A 23,032-nucleotide genomic window follows, 5' to 3' on the forward strand; every position below is an offset into this window, starting at 1 on the left:
TATTGACCCGTATTGCAGCGATGTACACATAAATCTAGAACTAAAAATAAAGAAAATATATACAATATAGTTCCAAAATATATACAATATAGATCTAAGTAAGCTATACAGAAAAAAACAAAGTCCGGAGAGAACTACAAATTTAAAACCAAAATAAAAATAAAATGCAATGCATGCATGCAACTGACAAGAGTCTTTGGTGTGACAATAGTGCAAAAAGAAATATAACAGTAGTGCAAAGACAGAGACAGAAGTAGCTTATTCATCTGGATAAAGTGGTGGTGTGCTTACAGTGTTCTGAGAATTGAGGGGGGGTCCTGTGTATTGGTGGTTTAGCTGACTAAAGGTGATGTACGAACAAAGCACAGAAAGTGCTTATGCACAAAAATATCCGATTTATAACACAGTCCGCACACATGCCCCATGCTGGTTTCCCTTTATAAATCACAATCAACTCAAAATGTGGTGCAGGTAAGCGAGCGTCTTGCCCCACCCATAGATGCCTACAAAGTTAGAGTTAATATTCATTAACTAGAAACAGCACAAAGGAGAGCACGGCAAATGTAGCAGGAAAGGGTAAAAAAAGAAACTTAACACAATGTGAAGTTGAAGTTCTTGTTGGGAATGTTAATAACACAAAGACAATGTTGTTTGGTGGACTCAGTATTAGGCTGACCAAACGTCCTCTTTTGCCCGGACATGTCCACTTTTGATGTCCTGTCCGGGGCGTCCGTCAGTTTTCCTTGTGTGTGTGTGTGTGTGTTAGAGTGTGGCACGGGCCGCATATTTCTGTCCGAACCCGTCCAAACCCGACAGTCATTCTGTTTTGTTATGTCCGAAACCAAACCGAGCCCGACATTATTTAATGACTAAAGCACTGAGTTTGTGTCACACAGTTGTTATGTTACAAGCTATTTAACAGGCCGGGCGTGCGCCGTGGGTGCCCTGCGGAGAGGGAGACCTCCGTGTTTGAGACGGGAGCGGGAGGTGGGATGTCCGACGCTTCTAGCGAGAGGAGAGGGAGAAATATAACAAAATAAGATAAAATAGGAAAAACCTGTCTCCCTCTTTTATATTATTTTCAGCGTATAATCAAGGCGGAGGCTGGCGGCTGGAGGTCCGAGACTTCCAGAGAGGAGAGAGGTAGAAACAAACAGCCAGTGTGTGTGTTCTGTTCAGGTGTTGTCACGTAAATAACAGTGCCCAAGCAATAAACAGGACAGACAATAGGATTTTATTTATTTTTACACTACATTTTCACTGAAAGCTGACCGAATCCGACCTGAGCCCAAATAAAATTTATACATTTTTGACCAAACCCGGCCCGACCTGTCGCTTACCATCGGGCTCGGATCGGGTAGCCACACTCTAGTGTGTGTCCCCTGTCTATTGGGGCCTATCTGAATTTCTGTCTTTGAGAGATATTATTTTGTAATATAACTGAATTTTCTATCCATACATATACATTTTAAATATAGGCTATTAAAATTGTAAGGCATCTTTGAGTAAACTGCGAGTATCATTTAAGGGGAGCGTATCTATGTTTCCCGGGTTCTATGTTCCCCACTTAACCCTGCAAAAAAGGTTCTATGTTCCCTGCTTACACAAAAAAGGTTCTTTGTTTCCTGGATTCTATGTCACCCGCTCAACCAAGTGGGAAACATAGAACCCTTTTTGTGTAAGTGGGGAACATAGAACCTTTTTGCAGGGTTAAGTGGGGAACATAGAACCCCGGAAACATAGAACCCTGGAAACATAGGGATGACCCCCATTTAAGTAGGCTATCTCGTGGCCGGGCCGAGTGTCCTCTTTTTTGGAACTCAAAATATGGTCACCCTACTCAGTATGGACATTACTAAGGCTAAAAATGCAGTGGAGTGGCAGTTGGTGGCAGATGCTGTAAATGCTGCCACCTCTGTGTCAGGAGTTAAGAAGTGGTCTGATATTCAGGTGTTAAGGCTGTTTGCGGTGATTTTTTTAGGCAAAAAATCGAGGGAGGTTTCAAGCTGACTGTGTGGTGGCGAAAAGCCCCAGAAAGCCTTGACCCTTAAAGGGATAGTACACCCAAAAATGAAAATTCAGCCATTATCTACTCACCCATATGCCGATGGAAGCTCAGGGTGAAGTTTTAGAGTCCTCACAACACTATCGGAGATCCAAGGGGAGAGGAGGTAGCAACACAACTCCACCTAATGGAGGCTTATGGCACCCCAGATTCAAACGGACGAGCAGTATGGAGATATTTTGTGGTTCTTGACTCTAAAACTTCATCTGCGCCTCCCTCGGCATATCGGTGAGTAGATAATGGCTGAATTTTCATTTTTGGGTGCACTATCCCTTTAAGGTCAAGTATGAGGCAAGTCGTGTTTATCAGGAATTGAGCAACCTTGAGTGGTTTCACCTTGGGGAGATGTCTTGGAACAGGGTGACATGTTAAATATTGTGGTAAAAAAATATGTTGATTGGAAAAAGGATGTCGTGGGCAAACAACAGGATGATAGAACGCCAAAAGAGGCAAAAATAGGAGCAAGTTCTGGAAACAACAGGAAATCACACCCAAACACACTTGCATACGTAAAGTTAAGTATGATGCTTATCTGAGGAAGGGTATAAGAGTGTTTAGTAAACTGTTTTCGGGGGCAGTTTCATTGTGCATTGTGAAGTTGTACATTTTTTCTACAATAAAATCCTGCAAGGCTGCAGATCGATCTTTTGTCATCAAGTCTTTTTTCAGTAACTGTCAGTGTCTGTCTGAAATAAACACTAAATGAGCAGTGTTGGGCAGTAACGCGTTATTAGTAACAGCGTTACTGCAACGTGTTATTAGTAACACGTTACAGTAACGCCGTTAGTTTTGGCAGTAACTAATACTCTAACGCGTTAGTTTTTAAATTCAGTAACTCAGTTATTGTTACCAAACGGTGCATTACTCTGTTATTTTTGGCCAGGTTTTAAAATGACGCGCAGCATGCAGTATTACTTCACAAACTGAAGATCCCTTTTACTAAAACATTTTAGCCCTAAACAATAAAGATAGTCAAGTCAGATAGAGGTATATGAACAATATGAACAGAGCATTTTAATGAAACACATCTCTCACCCTCTCTGAAGTCACTGTCGACCTGCTGGCCTCACCACAGTGCTGTAACATTACATTAAGCGGTAGCGCTTCTGTAGATTTTTAGTACCAGTAACGTTGTATCCAGTGATGTGATATCCATTGTTATCCCGAGGAAAATTTTGGGTAATGCTTTAGATTACAGCCCGCAATTTACACCGTAACTACCGAGTAGTTACGGTGTAATCTGTTGTACTAACGGTGTACCAGTGTAGTACGTACCAATACATATATGTAGGTACAGGGGAACAAGATGTTAAGTTATGGAATAAGGGGCTAACAATTCATGAATTTACAGAGAATTTATATTATAGGTTTACTGGGCACCTATTCTATTATTACAGGGTATGTGCGACCTGCTGATCAATAATATGGACGTTTGGGCGGAATTTACAGAGAACTTATACAATAGGTATTTTTAATTGCAGGGTACTTATTCTATTATTACAGGGTACAGTCTGACAATAAAACTGAAAAATCAGAGGGAAGATGGAGGGAAGACTTCTGCAGCAAGTAATAAATCAGATGTGATTTTATTTCAAAATGACCTAATTACAAACAAACAGTCAATCTACATTGTTCCTTTATATTTTCAGCGGGTAGCCTATACCACTACAGGGTACATCTGTGCATTTACTTCGGAACAAAGGTCCAGGTGACAGTATGTTGTCATGGATACTGTTGGCATCTGAAGATCGTCTCAGCTGTCGCTCGCCTCACCAGCATTACATTACTTGACTTCATGACTCTGCTTGCCGTCAGTAGACAGATTTCACCTACCCTAGATGTGACTCACTTGTGTTTTGGTGTAAACACGCTGACAATTTTGAAGTCATTAAAATGCTGAAGGTCTTCTCTCTGGCAATTGTGTCCGTCCGGCATTACGGCTCCTCAACATGCAAGCTCACCTTTTTCCAGCTCTGTGCTCGCTCTCCTTTCATCCCAGGAAATACATACAAATATAGCAAGATAAAACACAATGCTTATGCTTGATATGCTTTACTGACAGCTTACTGTGCAGTTAATTTACAGTTTGTTCTTCCATGTTTTGAGGCAAGTAAAATCAAAACAAACATCTCACATTGTTCTCTGTATTTACAGAACAAGTGATATATGCTGTGGTAGTTTTCCTCTTGTTACATTTAGTTACAGGGTAAATACAGCTATAAAAGCACTAATAGTTCCCCATAGTTACATTTAGTTACAGGGTAAGTACAGGGTATGGGGGCTATAATACTAAATGTAAATTGTACATTGTATATCGTATAAAAAACAAAACATTACATCCTTAACTTAGAGCCTTTACTTAACATACTTCTTATTTCAAAATAAGTAAACTGATAGCATTTAATTCTTTATTTCCTAGTTTTTCTTGCATTGCTTCATTTTGTCCTTCTTTTTCATCTTCCTTTCCACTCCTGATGAAGATGACAGGGTTGAGGTTGAGACGGGGAAAGAAGCTGGTGCACCTTGTTCATATGTTGAACCTAGAGAGAAAAACTGTTAGTTTCAGTCTCTTAACCATAATATATAGTCTGAGATATCTGGATTTCTGACAGCCATGATGTCTCCCAGTTGGTGAGAAGCCATCAAACTGTTGGCCACACAGCCGCAAAGCCATCATCGCTGGCACTCTAGATGTGAATAAATACAATATTAATGGTCTACATAAGGCTATACAAGAAATACTGTATAGCTAACTAAAATCAGCGCCTAATTTCTAGTTTGTCAACAGACCATTACAAATATGTAGCACATTAATAATGGAAAAGTTGCAGTTAATTTCCAATTACCGTGTGGAACAAGCTTGCAACAAGTCATCTAGCAATAAGCCAAGAAACCAGAAGCATGAGTGACTTCCTTTTATTTTATTTTACTGACAAAACCTAAATGCAGCATAGGACATGTTTGATATGCTGCTAATGGGCAGCAAAGCAATAATAAGTGTATATAAGTTCAAAGGAGGAAAGTTTAGTCAGCACAGTAACAACACTAAAGTTAGCTTCTGATTTGTAGCTTCCGATTCCCAGTTAAGTGAAAGTTCTGGGAAACATTATTAATGGTTCATTCTCCTGTTTTGCACCACTTACACTTATTAAAGAGTGTTACGCATCATAGCAAAAGCCTTAAAACACAGTTTCGGAATCGTGAAACCTTTATTTTGCTTATGAAAACAGAAAAAGGGCGATTTCACTGATATTCCTCCATCAACCACATTAGACCAGGTCCAGATCAAACAACACTATGCTTATTATTCTTAGACATATTTTCACCTTTTGAAATACGATCACACAATATCTCTTTAGAATACATTGTCAAATCTGTTTAATGTGGTCTGGGTGGGAAAAAAGCAGTGAAATCGCCTTTTTTCAGTTTTCCCCAAAAGAATAAAGGTTTCACAAATTTTAAACTGTGTTTTAGTGAGTCTTAGTAAGTGTCCTTAGTAATTTAGTCTAGATTTGACAAGTCTAAGTATAACGTTAGTGGTTTTTGATTCATAAATATCAGTGAAATCACCCTTTTTTCATAAGCAAAATAAAGGTTTCAAAATTCTGAAACTGTGTTTAACAGCGTTAAGAACTTTGCTATGATGTCTAACACTAACACTTTAATAAGTATAAGTGGTGCAAAAATGGAGAATCCGCCGCTAAATATAATTATTTATGTTCCCCTAAACTTTTCCTTTCATCCTGAATCAGATGCGACGAGTCGCAAGCTAACTTCAGCGCTGTAGCGCACAACAGGACAGTAACATTAGCAGATTAGCTTACTGAAAGTTCCTATGTGAATAAAATCACCAGGGGCCTCATTTATAAAAGAGTGCTTAGGATTCATACTAAAAGTTGACGTGCGCCCAAAAGCTGAAATTGGCGTGCGCCAAAAAAAATCTGATTTATAAAACCGTGCGCACGCACACTTGCACACAGTGTTCTCGTTATAAATCACAGACCTCCTGGAGTTGTGCGCACCCAGATCCGCCTCATATTCTGCCCTCTACATGCCCTAGTTCAACCATAAATGGTCATGCAAATCACCTCATGAATGCGATCTGCATATAAATAAGCCGGCATGCGAGTGTTCTCTCGTTGTGTGAGTCACCGCGACGGGTGAGAAACGAACCAAAAAACGGAATTTCTCCGAGACTGAGCTAGAGACCCTTTAACGGGAGGTAGAGGACTGAAGAAAGATTTTATTTGGTGGCCACAGCAGCAAGATCACTAATAAAAGAAAGCAAAAAAGTGGCAACACATCAACGTTGCTGACGCTGTCAGCTGTGTCTGTGGGACTGTTTCTGTGTCTGTAAGACACAAACCCACATGCATTATATTCTATTGCATTGAATGTAATGACACTTTAAATTCTATTAGAGCAGTCATAAGTGTCAGGTTGTAAAAGCTGCAGGGTAATGTTAACGCTTTGCTCTTTTAGCTGGACGCACAGCGTTAGCTTGGATGTGAACGTCCAGTAGCTAGAAAATGATTAGTGAGCTAACACTCCAACACCTTTCATTTGTTCAGTTAATGCTACATTTGACATGAGCCACAAACCAGACTGTTTTGTGCCAGTAAATATATTCAAGTTATTACCCACCGTATGTTTGCTGTAAAGTAGGTCAACAGCAGTGCCATCTACACCTCTCTGGTTAGCAGGAAACTTCTTCCATTTCCTTATACACAACATCTCATCTTCGTCTGGCCTGGGAACACCTTGGGGTCCCCCAGGAGGAGCTGGAAAGTGTTGCCGGGGAGAGGGCTGTCTCGGGTGCTGTGCTTGGCCTGCTGCCCCCGCGACCCGACCTCTGATAAGCGAATGAAGATGGATGGATGGATGGATGGATAACACTGTCGCCCCCTGCTGTCATTTGATATTAATGAAGCGTACCCATTCAAATCGCACTGAACTTTGATGACGCTGATGTGAAAGGTTATAGGTCACAAGTTTAATTAAAACAACATAGTACTACATCCATGAGCACTCTTGCCTTATTATGATTATATATTATGCCTTATTGGCATTGCTTTTTATCATTTTTCCTAACCAAATCTGTGTCACTTATTTTTTTAATACTTTATTTTATTGTCATCATGGCATTTCATACATTTAACCCATGTTATATAGCCTATGTAACGATGACAAAACATTTTTGACATACATAAAAAACGTGTAGGAATGTCACCCAGTGATACATCTTACAATAAATTATACAATAAATTAAAATAAATAAATAAATAATGACAATATTTGCAGTACAGATTTAAATTATACAATGTTGTAATAATTCTGAATTAATAGAAAAACATCCTTCTTCCACCTTCTTCCTTAGAAGAGGAAGAAGGGGGTGAAAAAATCCCAAAACAAAACACTGTGGTCCGGATCTAGCCTACTAAGATCCCAGTTTGCGTGTACTAATTTGCCTGCGCAATCTAGAATTTTGTGTATGGGGCTGAACTGCGGTTTGCGGGCGATTTACTAAGAGTGCTTGCACAAATGACAACAGGTGCAAAGTTTGGAGAGAAAGCGCAAAGTGAATTTCAACCCTATGGAATTAGAGGTGTTGGTAAATGAGGCCAATAAACACTTAAATGAGCTACAGAAAAGAAACCTGACTGTCTCACAAAGGAACGCTATATCACTAGGACCGCCAGGATTACAGCGCCCCTCCAAGCGCCGCAACGGCCAGACTGTCATATGTAACTTCATTGTTTATGCTGCCCGTGTGCTCAGAAGCACACAAAAATGCATTTTTGAGTAATTTCCGAGAAGTTATGATAAAATAAAAAAAATATTACAAACTATAGAATAGGACTGGCAACCTCTCCAATGTCTCATGTCAATTAATTAACACTATCTGTCGGCTTTTTATAATGCCTTTTTTTCCCTTTTTTTTTTGCTGCTGTGCTGCTGCTGTGCCTTGTCGCCAGTTATAAGTGGCTTTGCTAAACACACACACACACACACACACACATTGAACTCGTGATTGAATGAATGAATGAACACTGGAAGCGGTTCAGCCACAGTCCCGCTGGCTGGCGCAGTCACTGTTGAGATTAGGCTACATTCGTTTTTTATTAACAAAATGGTTTTTTATTGACCGTATGAATGGTTTTGTTTTCAAATAAATATTTGGAAACGAAAATGTATGCTTTAGTGTACTTTTACAGAGTTTTGCAATGCCCCCTTAGTTTAAGTTTTGTGAAGCATAGTAAATCTGCAAAAACAACAAAAATACTGGTCCAACCGACCAGTATTTTTGTGGTGAATTGTCTGCCGACGGCAAGTGGAGTCATGAGGTCATAAACGAGCGTCCATTAATGTAATGCTGGTGAGGTGAGCGACAGCTGAGACGATCTTCAGACGCCAACAGTATCCATGACAACATACTGTCACCTGGACCTTTGTTCCGAAGTAAATGCACAGATGTACCCTGTAGTGGTATAGGCTACCCGCTGAAAATATAAAGGAACAATGTAGATTGACTGTTTGTTTGTAATTAGGTCATTTTGAAATAAAATCACATCTGATTTATTACTTGCTGCAGAAGTCTTCCCTCCATCTTCCCTCTGATTTTTCAGTTTTATTGTCAGACTGTACCCTGTAATAATAGAATAAGTACCCTGCAATTAAAAATACCTATTGTATAAGTTCTCTGTAAATTCCGCCCAAACGTCCATATTATTGATCAGCAGGTCGCACATACCCTGTAATAATAGAATAGGTGCCCAGTAAACCTATAATATAAATTCTCTGTAAATTCACAAATTGTTAGCCCCTAATTCCATAACTTAACATCTTGTTCCCCTGTACCTACATATATGTATTGGTACGTACTACACTGGTACACCGTTAGTACAACAGATTACACCGTAACTACTCGGTAGTTACGGTGTAAATTGCGGGCTGTAATCTAAAGCGTTACCAAATTTTGTTGTGGACAGATAATGTCTGCGGTGGGCGACAGACTTGACACCATCATGTAGCTCTTCAAATGTTTTCTTTAGCTCATTTTCCATATTTGTATCCAAGTTCCGTAGTTGTAAAACGTTTAGCTGCCTGACAGCGAGTGACTCCACTGTAGAAGACAGTTGCATGTTTCCTATACTGTTTTGTAAAGTTGTAGTCTAATAGTCCCTTGGTCCCTCGCTGTCGCTTAGGCGATGTAGCTACGAGCCAAAACAGTTAGGAAATGTTTTGGGCTGCAGGGCTGAGTTTCCCAAAACATGATCCTTCTTAGCAACGTTGTCTTCTTTGTAGCTTAGAAAAAAGCACCTAGCACCCTCTAGCGTCCCCATTCAGTCATCTACAGCCAGGACGTACTCAGATGACACTAGTGCACGTGCGTCAAGGTCATGGCATGATGGTGAACCAAGATGAGAGTCCTAAGTCGAGTTTTTGGGAGGGGAAGTAACTAAAAAGTTACTTTTCTCAGTAACGCATTACTTTTTGGTTTAAGTAACTGATTTACTAACTGAGTTACGTTTAATGAAGTAACTAGTAACAGTAACTAGTTACTATTTTTCAGTAACTAGCACAACACTGTAAAGGAGCGACACAGTTGCCATAGCTGTTTGACAAACAATATGATTTCCTTGAGTCAAATGATTTCTGAAAATACGCCTTGTTTTCATAAACGATGCATCACATCCAGACGCTGGTGCACAGCAGCAGCATTTGGCTCAAATGCCTGGAGATAGAGGTTGGGGTCGGGGCATCAAGCGGTAGTGGCACGGGTTTTCAGCTGTGCCTCATTTTGCAGCACAGCAACAACACAGCTTGGTTCCTGTGGGTGCTTCTTTGTAACACCGGGCCCGACGCAGCGCAGACATCCAGCAGCACTGCAGGATGCCCAGGGCTGTTTCAAGACACTCTGGGGGCCTCAGGCAAGAGGCACCTTGGAGGATAAAGATAAATCACTTTTCTATAGGCCTAATACATCATTGATATTTCAATAGAATAAATTACTTATTGACTTATTCATACTTCAAAAACAGCATCACTAAGTGTTTAACATAGGGGGGATCAAAATAAAATAAATAAATGAAATAAAAATCAACCAGCCACCCTCCTCCCCAGACAAGTAAAGAACAGTCCCTTCACAAGTAAAGAACAGTCCCTAAAGTGCGGTGAGGTTTGTGGTCCGTTACCTGCCACAAAGAGAAAAATGTGAACGGCTCGTTTCTCCTCCGACACGTCACATACCTGTGTGCTGCCACGGCTCAGCTGTTCAGGTATTTCTGGGCAGTCATGAAATCAACAAAGAGTAAATTATTGGACCTGGAGCCGGACTTCTCCGTCGCGAGTAAGCCCTTATCTTGCGCTGTATTTGACAGGAATAAGGCGTCTGTGACCCCCGTTCAACCCACAACCGTCAGGATTCGCCTTTCATTTCTGCTGCTGGTTGAAATCTGTACTGGCACAGCGTGCTCCTGAATGAACTATTTTCAGTCACAAATGTGAGTAAAATGCTCACACAGTAGAGCTCTGTGGAAAACAAATCACTGTAGCATATATAAACAAATCTAACCTACAAGTAAAAAGAAAGAAATAATAACTTTCACTGCTTAGCTCAGCTAATACCTGAAATGTCACTGGATACAAACCACTGCAGCAGCATATTGAGTGCCAGGTGGCCAGCGCGCGCCGTTATTGGATGGTGCATGGACACTCACCCTCTTGCGATTGGACTTTGAACTTATCCCACAGTAGTGGTACCTGAGGTACCGTAATACTACAGTACTCGAACAATGCTAGCGCGGGTGGCAACCGATCATGCGGGACATGGTCTCAATTTGCGTGACGCGTGAAAAGAGACAGAAATGCTGTGCAGTCCCGCACAGTGCGGGACGTCTGGTCACCCTACTTAGCCACTCGCAAGCAGCAGCTAGTAGGGGGCCCCATTAGGGGGGATTCCAATGTGTTGTCGTTGTTGCAGTGTCTATAGGGGTTCCATCATATTGTCATTGATATGGACCAATGTCAGCCGTCTCTGGGGGCCCCCTTCCAGCTCGGGGCCCTAGGAAACTGCCTAGTTAGCCTGTCCGGTTGTGACAGCCCCGAGGATGCCGGAACTGGCTCATAAGCCACTCATCATCGTTGACCAGTAGGTCTTGCTGGTCCCTGAATATCCCCTCCTTCCGGAGTCTCCCATCAATCACATCCTCTAACAGTGCCAAATAAGCCATTGTGCGTCTTCACGCACTGTGATCGCTGCTTTTTATACCCACCCATCAACTGATTGATTGCAAAAGGAATTCCCTGAATTATAACTGAGAGGCAATTTTGGCCAATGAACACGTGAGATAAATATTAATACCCGTTATGTGTTTACTCTTTTTCTAACAATGACACAGCGCTTTACAATGACATTTAGCGCACAGCGATAAAGAGAATTAAAAGCCATAAAACAAACACATTTTAAAACAAAATCTATTGGCTCATAGAGGATAACAGTGACAATGCACTCGTATCTGCCCGACTAAGGACTAAAATTCTTCAGATTATTATTATTTAGATTAATGATTGAAGAATATACCTGAAGAGTTATTTTAAAACAAAGATATCTGCTTGTATTTAATCTCACTTAGTCTAACTCGTGTTTTCTATATGTGTCCACAACCAGGGACTATCAGTCAAAGACATGTTTGTTTGTTTATTCATGTTTATCTGTTTTTGCAAGTTCACTCTTCAAATATAAAATGTGTGAGGTCGCATCTGTCTTTATTTTACACAATGATATCAAATTCACAACACTTGTTCCTTTTTATCACTCTGCCACAGGGGTCGCAGTTTCTCATGTCTACAGTTTTTGTGCATACAGTACAGGCCAAAAGTTTGGACACACCTTCTCATTCAATGCGTTTTCTTTATTTTCATGACTATTTACATTGTAGATTCTCACTGAAGGCATCAAAACTATGAATGAACACATGTGGAGTTATGTACTTAACAAAAAAAGGTGAAATAACTGAAAACATGTTTTATATTCTAGTTTCTTCAAAATAGCCACCCTTTGCTCTGATTACTGCTTTGCACACTCTTGGCATTCTCTCCATGAGCTTCAAGAGGTAGTCACCTGAAATGGTTTCCACTTCACAGGTGTGCCTTATCAGGGTTAATTAGTGGAATTTCTTGCTTTATCAATGGGGTTGGGACCATCAGTTGTGTTGTGCAGAAGTCAGGTTAATACACAGCCGGCAGCCCTATTGGACAACTGTTAAAATTCATATTATGGCAAGAACCAATCAGCTAACCAAAAAAAAACGAGTGGCCATCATTACTTTAAGAAATGAAGGTCAGTCAGTCTGGAAAATTGCAAAAACTTTAAATGTGTCCCCAAGTGGAGTTGCAAAAACCATCAAGCGCTACAATGAAACTGGCACACATGAGGACCGACCCAGGAAAGGAAGACCAAGAGTCACCTCTGCTTCTGAGGATAAGTTCATCCGAGTCACCAGCCTCAGAAATGGCAAGTTAACAGCAGCTCAGATCAGAGGCCAGATGAATGCCACACAGAGTTCTAGCAGCAGACCATCTCTAGAACAACTGTTAAGAGGAGACTGCGCCAATCAGGCCTTCATGGTCAAATAGCTGCTAGGAAACCACTGCTAAGGAGAGGCAACAAGCAGAAGAGATTTGTTTGGGCCAAGAAACACAAGGAATGGACATTAGACCAGAGGAAATCTGTGCTTTGGTCTGATGAGTCCAAATTTGAGATCTTTGGTTCCAACCGCCGTGTCTTTGTGAGACGCAGAAAAGGTGAACGGATGGATTCCACATGCCTGGTTCCCACTGTGAAGCATGGAGGAGGAGGTGTGATGGTGTGGGGGTGTTTTGCTGGTGACACTGTTGGGTATTTATTCAAAATTGAAGGCACACTGAACCAGCATGGCTACCACAGCATCCTGCAGCGACATGCCATCCCATCCGGTTTGCGTTTAGTTGGACGATCATTTATTTTTCAACAGGACAATGACCCCAAACACACCTCCAGGCTGTGTAAGGGCTATTTGACCAAGAAGGAGAGTGATGGAGTGCTGCGGCAGATGACCTGGCCTCCACAGTCACCGGACCTGAACCCAATCGAGATGGTTTGGGGTGAGCTGGACCGCAGAGTGAAGGCAAAGGGGCCAACAAGTGCTAAACACCTCTGGGAACTCCTTCAAGACTGTTGGAAAACCATTTCAGGTGACTACCTCTTGAAGCTCATGGAGAGAATGCCAAGAGTGTGCAAAGCAGTAATCAGAGCAAAGGGTGGCTATTTTGAAGAAACTAGAATATAAAACATGTTTTCAGTTATTTCACCTTTTTTTGTTAAGTACATAACTCCACATGTGTTCATTCATAGTTTTGATGCCTTCAGTGAGAATCTACAATGTAAATAGTCATGAAAATAAAGAAAACGCATTGAATGAGAAGGTGTGTCCAAACTTTTGGCCTGTACTGTATGCATGGGTCAGAGCTTCCATGGAAGACCGCACATTTTTCTGTCAAGTTTAATTTTTATAAATCCCAAAGTTTGCATAGAAAGTGGCCTACACCGCCTTCTATGCGTGTGCCACGTTTATAAATGAGGCCCACGAGCTGGAGTCAGGATGTAGTTAGCGTAGCTTAGCATAAAGACTGAAAGCAGTGAAACAGCCAGCCTGGTTCTGTCCAAATTTCAAACATACACTTACACGCACCTCTAAAGCTCTCTGATTAGCAAGAATCTGTTTGTTTATCTTAACACAGACAGAAATGTAACAAGATTCAGGACCCTTACAACCCAGAGTTGAGACCAGGAATCAGAGTCGCAGTCTTAAATGCTTCTCTGAGCTTCTGGTGCAGTCTGTCCCCCAACCACCTAAATTATTTAAATCTAAAATCAAAAAAGAAGAGTTGTACATAAGAACCTAATACAAATGAACACTTCTTCTATAACAGAAAGACATAACAGGAGAATTAAATGCGAACTGTTAAATATCAGGTCTCTATCATCTAAAGCAGTGTTAGAAAACAAATTAATATCAGATAATCGTATTGATTTACTCAGTCTCACTGAAACCTGGCTGTGTCAAGATGAATATGTTAGTCTAAATGAATCCACTCCTCCCAGTCATAATAATACCTACATTCCTTGAGGCAGTGGCCGAGGAGGGGGAGTTACAGCCATTTTTAACTCTAGTCTGTTAATCAGCCCTAAACTTAAACTAAATTATAATTCATTTGAAAGCCTTATCCTTAGTCTTTTACATCTGTTGGGAATCAACATATATTTACCTCACACGGAGGCACCAAATATGTTGGGGTCAACACACTAGGCTTCACACGGAGGCACCAAATATGTTGGGGTTAAATTGGCTATCAAAAATAATTTATAATTATTATTAATAATTAATAATCATGTTAAATAATGTGACTTAATTAACATTAAATCACCTTGTGGGGCACCATTCCCGTAAAGGGAAAAATGATAGCCAGTTAAAGATATCAGTCTCATAAAATAGGCTAAACTATTAATTTGGAGTTTGATTAATAATTAAATTAATGACAACAACCAAAATTAACAGTAACACCTGAAGGATTTCGGAGTTCTTGACGCAGCAGAGGTTGACTATTCATTCACCCTTGTGCAACATTAAACAGACAGCAGGTATGATTCCAAAGAATTATATTTATTCACAAATTAGCAAAGCAAACCAAAACACACAAATTCTAACTAACTATATACAAGCTTGGTGTGTATATATGTGTGTGTGTGTGTGTGTGTGTGTGTGTGTGTGTGTGTGTGTGTGTGTGAGAGAGAGAGAGAAAGAAGAGAAAGACAAAGGTGGGTGTGGTGATCAAGGAGCCGTTTGGCCTACAAAACAAAATGGCTGACAACAGAAAACTACCAAAATGGCCGAATCAAGGCTGCTTCAGTTTCGGGGAGGTGGTTGTCTGACCATGTGGTCAGGACAAAGACAAAGGAAAAGAAGCGGGAACTTTGAGATGCCTGTTTGGATGTAGCTCTGGTGAAAGCCTGTTTGTTGATGAGTCTATGTCAATGGGATTTGTGTTGCAAACGGTCTGAATTAGTGCAGAGATTGTTTAGTTGTGTGCAAGAATCTGTTTGTGAACAGTATTAGCAAACTAAACACTTAGCTTTGGCAAAGCCAGCTAATCAGTGACCTAACTGCAATCTATCACAACAATAAGTCAGTAAACAGCATCAAATCACATACAACAAGTTAAACAGTCTTGCTTAGCCTGTAAAGCTGTGATAAGCTATGCCCAGTTGTTACGTTACCGATCCTTGAGTGGATGGGAGAAAAAGTCACTTGGTGGTGTGCTGCTTTGTTAGCTGGCAGAAGAAGGCTGGGAAGATGGTTCCAGCTGCAGTCTTTGTTGGGTCCTTTGTTCCAAAGATTCTGATCCGAGGAAGCTGGTCGCTCGGGGTCCTTGCAGAGTTAGACGCTGGGTGCTAACTCACTTAGTTCCTTGTTGCTGGAAAGCTGGTTTGCAAACCTTGTGTTTGCCAGAGAGTCTGTGATCAGTTGCCCTCCCTTTAGTGGTTTGGGCTATGGAGCAGGGGTTCGGGCCTCTGCTGTCCAGGCCTAAACGGGAAGAGGTGTTAGCTGTTCAACAGCTGGAGCAAGAAGAGAAAGTTCTGTGGAAGGGAGCAGACCTGGTACAGATGCCTGTGACATCACAGAGTCACATGACACTGTAAAAGGTCTTGTCCAATCAAGTTTTGGGACTTGAGTCTCACTGAGGTGTGAGGTGAGACCTCCTGTGGAGATGGGTGCCACTTAGCTCTCTTTGTTTGAAGACAAAGAGCATGCAGGGGAAAAAGCCTTGAAATCAGTGATGATTTCACCAAATGATAAATCATCTGTGGTCCTGTGAATCCCAACACATCTGACCTGGAAAACCTCACAGCCACTTCTATTTGTTATAGTGTACTGTGCTCCTGGCCCATATTCTGAATTTTTATCTGAATTCAGAGTTTTTTTTATCTAGTTTAGTTCTTAAATCAGATAAAGTTATTATTGTAGGTGATTTTAATATTCATGTAGACATTAATAATGACTGCCTTGCTACTGCGTTTATCTCATTATTAGACTCCATTGGCTTCAGTCAGAGTGTACAAACCCACTCCTTGTTTTAACCACACCCTCGATCTAGTTCTGACGTATGGAATTGAAATGGAAAACTTAATAGTCTTTCTAAGAATTCCTCTTTATCAGATCATTTCTTAATAACTTTTGATTTCTTACTACAATTACACACCACTTGGCAAAAGCTATTATACTAGATGTTTATCTGATAGTGCTGTCGCAAAATTTTAGGAAATGATTCCATCAACATTAAATTTACTACCATGTCCCACTGTAACAGAGGTTTCCTGTACTGACCTTAAACTCTCCCAAATTGATTATCTTGTTGATAGTATGTTTTTACACTGTGCACTTTACCTCACTTTGTTTTAACCATTTGCACCATTCCATATCTGCTGCTGTTAGTCATTTGCACAACATTTACATGATGTACATCCCATAAGCTGCTCTAACATACACCTTGATCTCCTTGATTGTATATAGGTTTAGATTATCTTTGAGAGTGTCTTGTCTTTTAGTTATACTGCTTAGTTATCTTTATTTTTACTTGTACATATTGTTTTTTATTGTATTATTATTATTATTGTTATTCCAATTTAGCTTTTTTTTTGCTCTTAAATTGTAAGACATTATACTAGGTGAGAGGGAAACAGCATTTCAATTCTCTGTATATCCTGCACATAAGCAGTTGACAATAAAAAACCTTTTGAACTTTGAACTTGAACTTGATAGTGCTGTAATCTCACTGCGAGCCACACTTGACTCTGCAGGATTTCTTGAAAAGAAGTTAATGAAACAAAAAAGTTAGCTGTGGTACAATTCCCAAACCCAAACATTTAAAAGACACTGGCATTTAACCAAGCTGGAAGAATCTCCTTTAGTCTGGGAAGACAGTCTTGAAAAGTATGGGAGGGCCTTCTGCAATGCCAGAGCAAACTATTACTCAACATTAATAGAAAAAAAAACTGTTTCTTTTCAGCACTGTAGCCAGGCTGACAGAGTCACAGCTCTATCGAGCCTTGTATTCCTTTAGCCCTCAACAGTATTGATTTGATGAGCTTTTTTAATGACAAAATTCTAACTATTAGAGGCAAAATTCATGACCTCCTGCCCTAAAACAGTACCAGTCTGCCTTCAAATAAAGGGAACTTAAACACAGCTGTAAGACCTGATATATATTTGGATTGCTTCTCTCTGATTACCCTTCTACAACCGCCCTCAGTTATTTCTTCATCTAAATCATCAACATGTCTCTTAGACCCCATCCCAACTAGGCTACTTAAAGAAGTGTACCTTGAGTTAACACTTCTATATGAGACATGATCAATATATCTTTATCAACAGGCTATGAACCACAGTCCTTTAAGGTAGCTGTAATTAAACCTCTTCTAAAAAAGAAGTCCACCATGGATCCAGAGGTGTTAGCCAACTATAGACCAATATCTAATCTTCTCTTTCTTTCAAAGATCCTTGAGAAAGTAGTCGCAGACCAGCAGTGTCACTTTCTCCATGATAATAATTTATCTAAGGAATTTCAGTCAGGATTTAGAGTGCATCATAGCACTGAGACAGCACTAGTTAAAATTACAAATGAACTTCTGATTGCTTCAGATAAAGGACTCGTCTCTGTTCTTGTTTTATTAGATCTTAGTGCGGCGTTTGACACAATTGACCATCAAATTCTACTGCAGAGACTGGATCACTTAATTGGCCTAAAAGGCTCTGCACTAAGCTGGTTTAAATCCTATTTATCTGATCGATTTCAGTTCATTCATGTTTATGAGGAATCATCTTTGCATACAAAAGCTTGTTTCGGAATTCCACAAGGTTCTGTGCTCGGACCAATTCAGTTCACTTTATATATGATAGACAATTATATCTATTGAAGACAAAAAAATCTGGATGAGCTCCAATTTCCTGATGTTAAATTCAGACAAAACTGAAGTTATTGTTCTTCCCCAAACACCCGCTCTGGCCTCTAGCACTACCATAAGAAACCTTGCAGTAATATATGATCAGAATTTGTCTTTTAACTCCCATATAAAACAAACCTCACGGACTGCATTCTTTCATCTGCGTAATATTGCGAAAATTAGGCCTATCCTATCCCAAAAAGATGCAGAAAAATTGGTTCGAGCTTTTGTTACCCCCAGGCTGGATAACTTCAATTCTCTATTATCAGGTTGCTCTAATAAGTCTTTAAAAACTCTCCAGCTAATTCAGAATGCGGCAGCACGTATACTAACAGGAACTAAGAAACAAGATCATATTTCTCCTGTTTTAGCTTCTCTGCACTGGCTCCCTGTAAATTTAATTTAAAATCCTCCTCCTAACATACAAAGCTCTCAGTGGTCAGGCTCTGTCATATCTTACAGAGCTCAAAGTGTCATATTATCCCACCAGAACACTGCGCTCTGAGAATGCAGGGTTACTCGTGGTCCCTAAAGTCTCCAAAAGTAGATCAGGAGCCAGAGCCTTCAGCTATCAGGCTCCTCTTCTGTGGAACCATCTTCCTGTTACGGTCCGGGAGGCAGACACCATCCATCCATCCATTTTCTAACCGTTTATTGTCTTGAGGGTCGCGGGGGGGCTGGAGCCTATCCCAGCTGACATTGGGTGAGAGGCAGGGTACACCCTGGACAGGTCGCCAGACTATCACAGGGCTGACATGTAGACAGACAACTTAGAGTCACCAGTTAACGTATCCCCAATCTGCATGTCTTTGAACTGTGGGAGGAAGCCGGAGTACCTGGAGAAAACCCATGCTGACATGGGGAGAACATGCAAACTCCGCACAGAAGGGCTCCCACACCCTGGATCGAACCAGGAACCGTCTTGCTGTGAGGCGACAGTGCTAACCACTATAACACCGTGCCGCCCCAGGCAGACACCATCTCCACATAAAATAATAGACTTAAGACTTTAAGAATAACGGATGGGTCCAGCAACCACTGACTGGGGCGGCTGTTGCTTAGAGGTAGAGCGGGTCTCCCACCAATCGGAAGATCAGTGGTTTGATCCCCGGTTCCTCCAGTCTGCACATCAAAGTATCCTTGAGCAAGATACTGTAGTGTATTAAGATCTACTCTGAAGCTTTGGAACAGATGACCAGTTAGGGGCCCAGGATCTAAAGTATATATGGTCAGGGTCAAGAAGGTATTTATGGCCCAGGTCAAGGTTTGGTGAAGTCCAACTAGAATATCTCTCTGTCGTCTGTTTGACTTTGTCTCACATTTCACAAACATAACCAAGTCTATATAAGCAGGGTATTTTGGGGCTGTTTTTCAGAGCAGTTCACATTGGCTTCGAACCCTCTCCAAGCAATCTAGATGCTTGATAGATGCTGTACTTCTTGTAATAAACCTTTTCTTTATGCAAGCAAGACGGTGTCATCGGAGTCTCCTTCATCACCTTCACATCATTGCTATTTAATAAACAACAATACTGAACCCCAAATTGCTCCCAATGGCTGTTCCATCAGAGTGTGAGTGTGTTAAAAACTGAGTAGCAGGTGGCACCTTAATGGTAGCCTCGGCCACGTGTGTGTGAATGGGTTAATGTGACTCGTAGTGTAAAAAGCGCTTTGAATGGTTGGATGACTAGAAAGGCAAATGCAGGTCCATTTACCATTTCCATTTACTTTCACCTAGAAGGCCAGTGTTTGCTTCCCGTAAAATTGTAAAGTCAAACTTTGTCCTTTCTTCCTAAACCTAACCATGTGTCTGTGTTGGCAAAACATAACCACATGGCTTTGTTGAAGGAAAAAAAACGTCAATTTGTGGTGTCTACAGACATAGTACATTTATTTTGAAAGAGACTGTATGCAATCTGTATATTTCCTGTGAAAACAGAAGTGTATTTTGAAAACAGACAATGCATGTAACAGTTGACATGGCGTCCCAGAACATCAACAACCAACGCACCCAGGGTACCTTGCACATTGTGGAAAGTCCGTGACCAAATGTCAGTATGCGACAAGGTCAGAATGAGAATGTGTTCGATATGGAGACAGAGATTGACAGAGCCTTCTGTCTATACTCTGCACTCTGAGTTACGACTGTAGGAGATGACGAAGACATTTAAGTAATGGTGAAACAAATTGAATTGGTAATATTCTGAAAAGAATTTTCCATCCACGTCAGGGTGTAATGTTATATGTTTGCATAGACCACCATAATCTACAATGTTCCTTCTGTTTAAAAGCACAATATGAGGACCACGTTCACCGTTGCCTCAACTTGTAGAGCCCTGTAGAGACTTTCCAGCTCCTTATATTATGTTCTTACTGGCAGCTTACTGATAAATCTACACATAACATACAAAACTTAGGCAAATACAAGGTCATGCTTTAATAGCAATGGCAAAGTTGTTTACATTTACAAAATATAGTTTTTTAGATTAATAATACTTTGTGGCTTTCTAAAATGTATTTATTTATTTCAATGTCAACTTCAGGATCATTCCCACCATTTATTTGTTAGAATATTGTTTTTTTTTCCCCTCAAAGGTAAATTTGGCTCTTTTGGTTGCAGCTAAAAGGCCCAGTCCCTTCCTAATGCTTTGAATAAACCATTTTCTATTGCAGTGGTAAAAGGCTGGACTGGCCGTACCCTGAGGACATCTACCTGCATCCTGGCACTGTTGAATGTGTCAGTGTTCCACATACTATCAGTGGAAGGGCTCCATGCTGCCAGAGCTTTGTGGTTTCTTACAAGGGGAGGAAAGCTTCATTCATAATCCAAAATCTAGAGGGAGGCTCCCAAGATCATGGACAGACAATCTGTGAATTCTGATATGGGATTAAAACCCATGCACTTTGTGGTTTAACAGCCACAAGCATTTATTCATTTTAAAATACAGATTACCTTGAGCAATATGGGTCAGAGTCAGACAATGGGCTTTTTATCCCAGAGGGGAAAAAATTACACACAACATTAGGTAATTTAGATGATATCTCTCCTGCTCTGAAGCCACATCACCAGGCTGCATAAACACCTGAATTTCCTTTGATTCAAAATGTGTTTTCTTTTGCTTTGGATTTGTACTCTTTTACTTTTTTACTTTTACTCTTTGTACTCTATTAACAGGAGCCATGAGAAGGGCTGGACTGCTAGACTTGTAGCAGTCATTATTGCATGTTCACATGTACTTTACATAACTGCAAAATTTCCATTCATTCAATTATTTTCTATAACTGCTTATCCTGTTGGGAGTTGCTGGGGGGCTGGAGCCTATCCCAGCTGACACTGGGCGAGAGGTGGGGTACACCCTGGATAGGTCGCCGGACTATCACAGGGCTGACATATACAGACAGCCAATAATTCACGCTCACATTCACACTTACAGGCAATTAAGAGAGAGTACCTGGAGAAACTCCACACAGAAGGGCTCCCACACTCTGGGTTCAAACCAGGAGCCCTCTTCCTGTGAGGCGACAATGCTAACCACTGCACCACCATGTGGCCGCACATTTTCCGAAGCAGATGAAATGCTTTTTGATGGGTTTTTTTAGCTTCCAAGCGGCCACTGGTATCCATTTATGTCATTATGGACAAATTCAACTGTTGGAGAGCCCTGACTGCAACGCCATAACCAAAAACAAGGGTGGGTATTGGACAACTCAACGAAACCTTGGATTACACTCAATGGCAACTCTTCTTTCCTTAATATTAGAGAAAGATCATGGTTATGGCAAATACACTGTGGTTAACTATGGTTTGGGTCTGGCAACGAAAACACTGGGTTATGGTAAGGGTTAGAGTTATGGATCCTAATTATGGTTGTACAACAGGTGAATGTTCATTGCAGGTGTGAAAGGACACAAAGGCCTGCAATAGACTCAGAGCTGCCACTCATCCATCCACACCATGTCTGTCATATAGGACACACTTCTTCCTTCACTGGCACTGAGTGTCATCAGTGATCATACATCATGACCAGCAAAATCATCCATTATGAACATAATTCCAAAAAATATAGGGTTGTGTTGTATGGACTGCACTGTGTATATACCTTGCTGCCTCAAGTTCCCACTCAGTGTAGTACAAACAGCAGAATACAGCCACTTCATTAATTGCCCTGTCAGTTTATGGTAATTTGATTTTACACAGCTGTATTTCGTAACTTTATCAGAACAGAGTAAAATTATAAATATCAGAATCAGCTTTACTTGCCACATATGTATACACATACAAGACATTTGACTCCTGTTTTTGTGTAAAGATTTTAACATAGAGACCTTCAAGACAGGGTCACAATGTAAGGTAATGATGCAGGTTCCACTTCCACCACTGAAACCAGAAAAAAATATCCCCTGAAGGTTGTTGGGTGTTTTCATGTCATTACAGACTACATAATAGAGGGATGACAGTGATCGGCACATCTGGGTCATGCTGTACTGTGCATTTTAATCAATGGTGTGTTTCCATTAATATACCTGCAATGTCTTCAATGTAGTCTGTTCTTCTTTTGTGTTCTACTGCTGCCTGAAAGCAGTGGAATAAGGAGCTGGCCTCCAGTTTGTTTTTTCCTTGTCATGATGATCAGCACATCTGGGTGTTGTTAGTATATGTTAAATGTGTTTCCATCCACATCCCCCACAACTGCAGAGCAACAGCAGCACACAGTCCCATTCTTATGCATAACTCTCTCTCTCTGGTGCTGTTGTAGCTGACTGGCAGACCGGGAACCTGCAGGTGGGTCCTGCAGCTCTGGTGTATTAATTTGTGTAGGTCATAGTCACTGACTGGCACACCATTCTGTTTGCTGTGCTAACCTTAGCATTTGTTTATTGTGTTTCATATCATAGACCTGCAAATATTTATCTATATCTATTAAT

At 40.8% G+C, this 23,032-nt stretch overlaps 1 protein-coding gene across 1 annotated transcript in view; it reads right to left on the bottom strand.

Moving 5' to 3' along the window:
• LOC117258360 (immunoglobulin superfamily member 21-like) overlaps positions 1 to 23,032 on the bottom strand; it is a 152,324-nt gene that overhangs the window by 116,522 nt on the left and 12,770 nt on the right. The window lies entirely within an intron of this gene.

This window comes from Epinephelus lanceolatus, chromosome 8 (assembly GCF_041903045.1).
Source record: "Epinephelus lanceolatus isolate andai-2023 chromosome 8, ASM4190304v1, whole genome shotgun sequence".
Taxonomy (NCBI): domain Eukaryota; kingdom Metazoa; phylum Chordata; class Actinopteri; order Perciformes; family Serranidae; genus Epinephelus; species Epinephelus lanceolatus.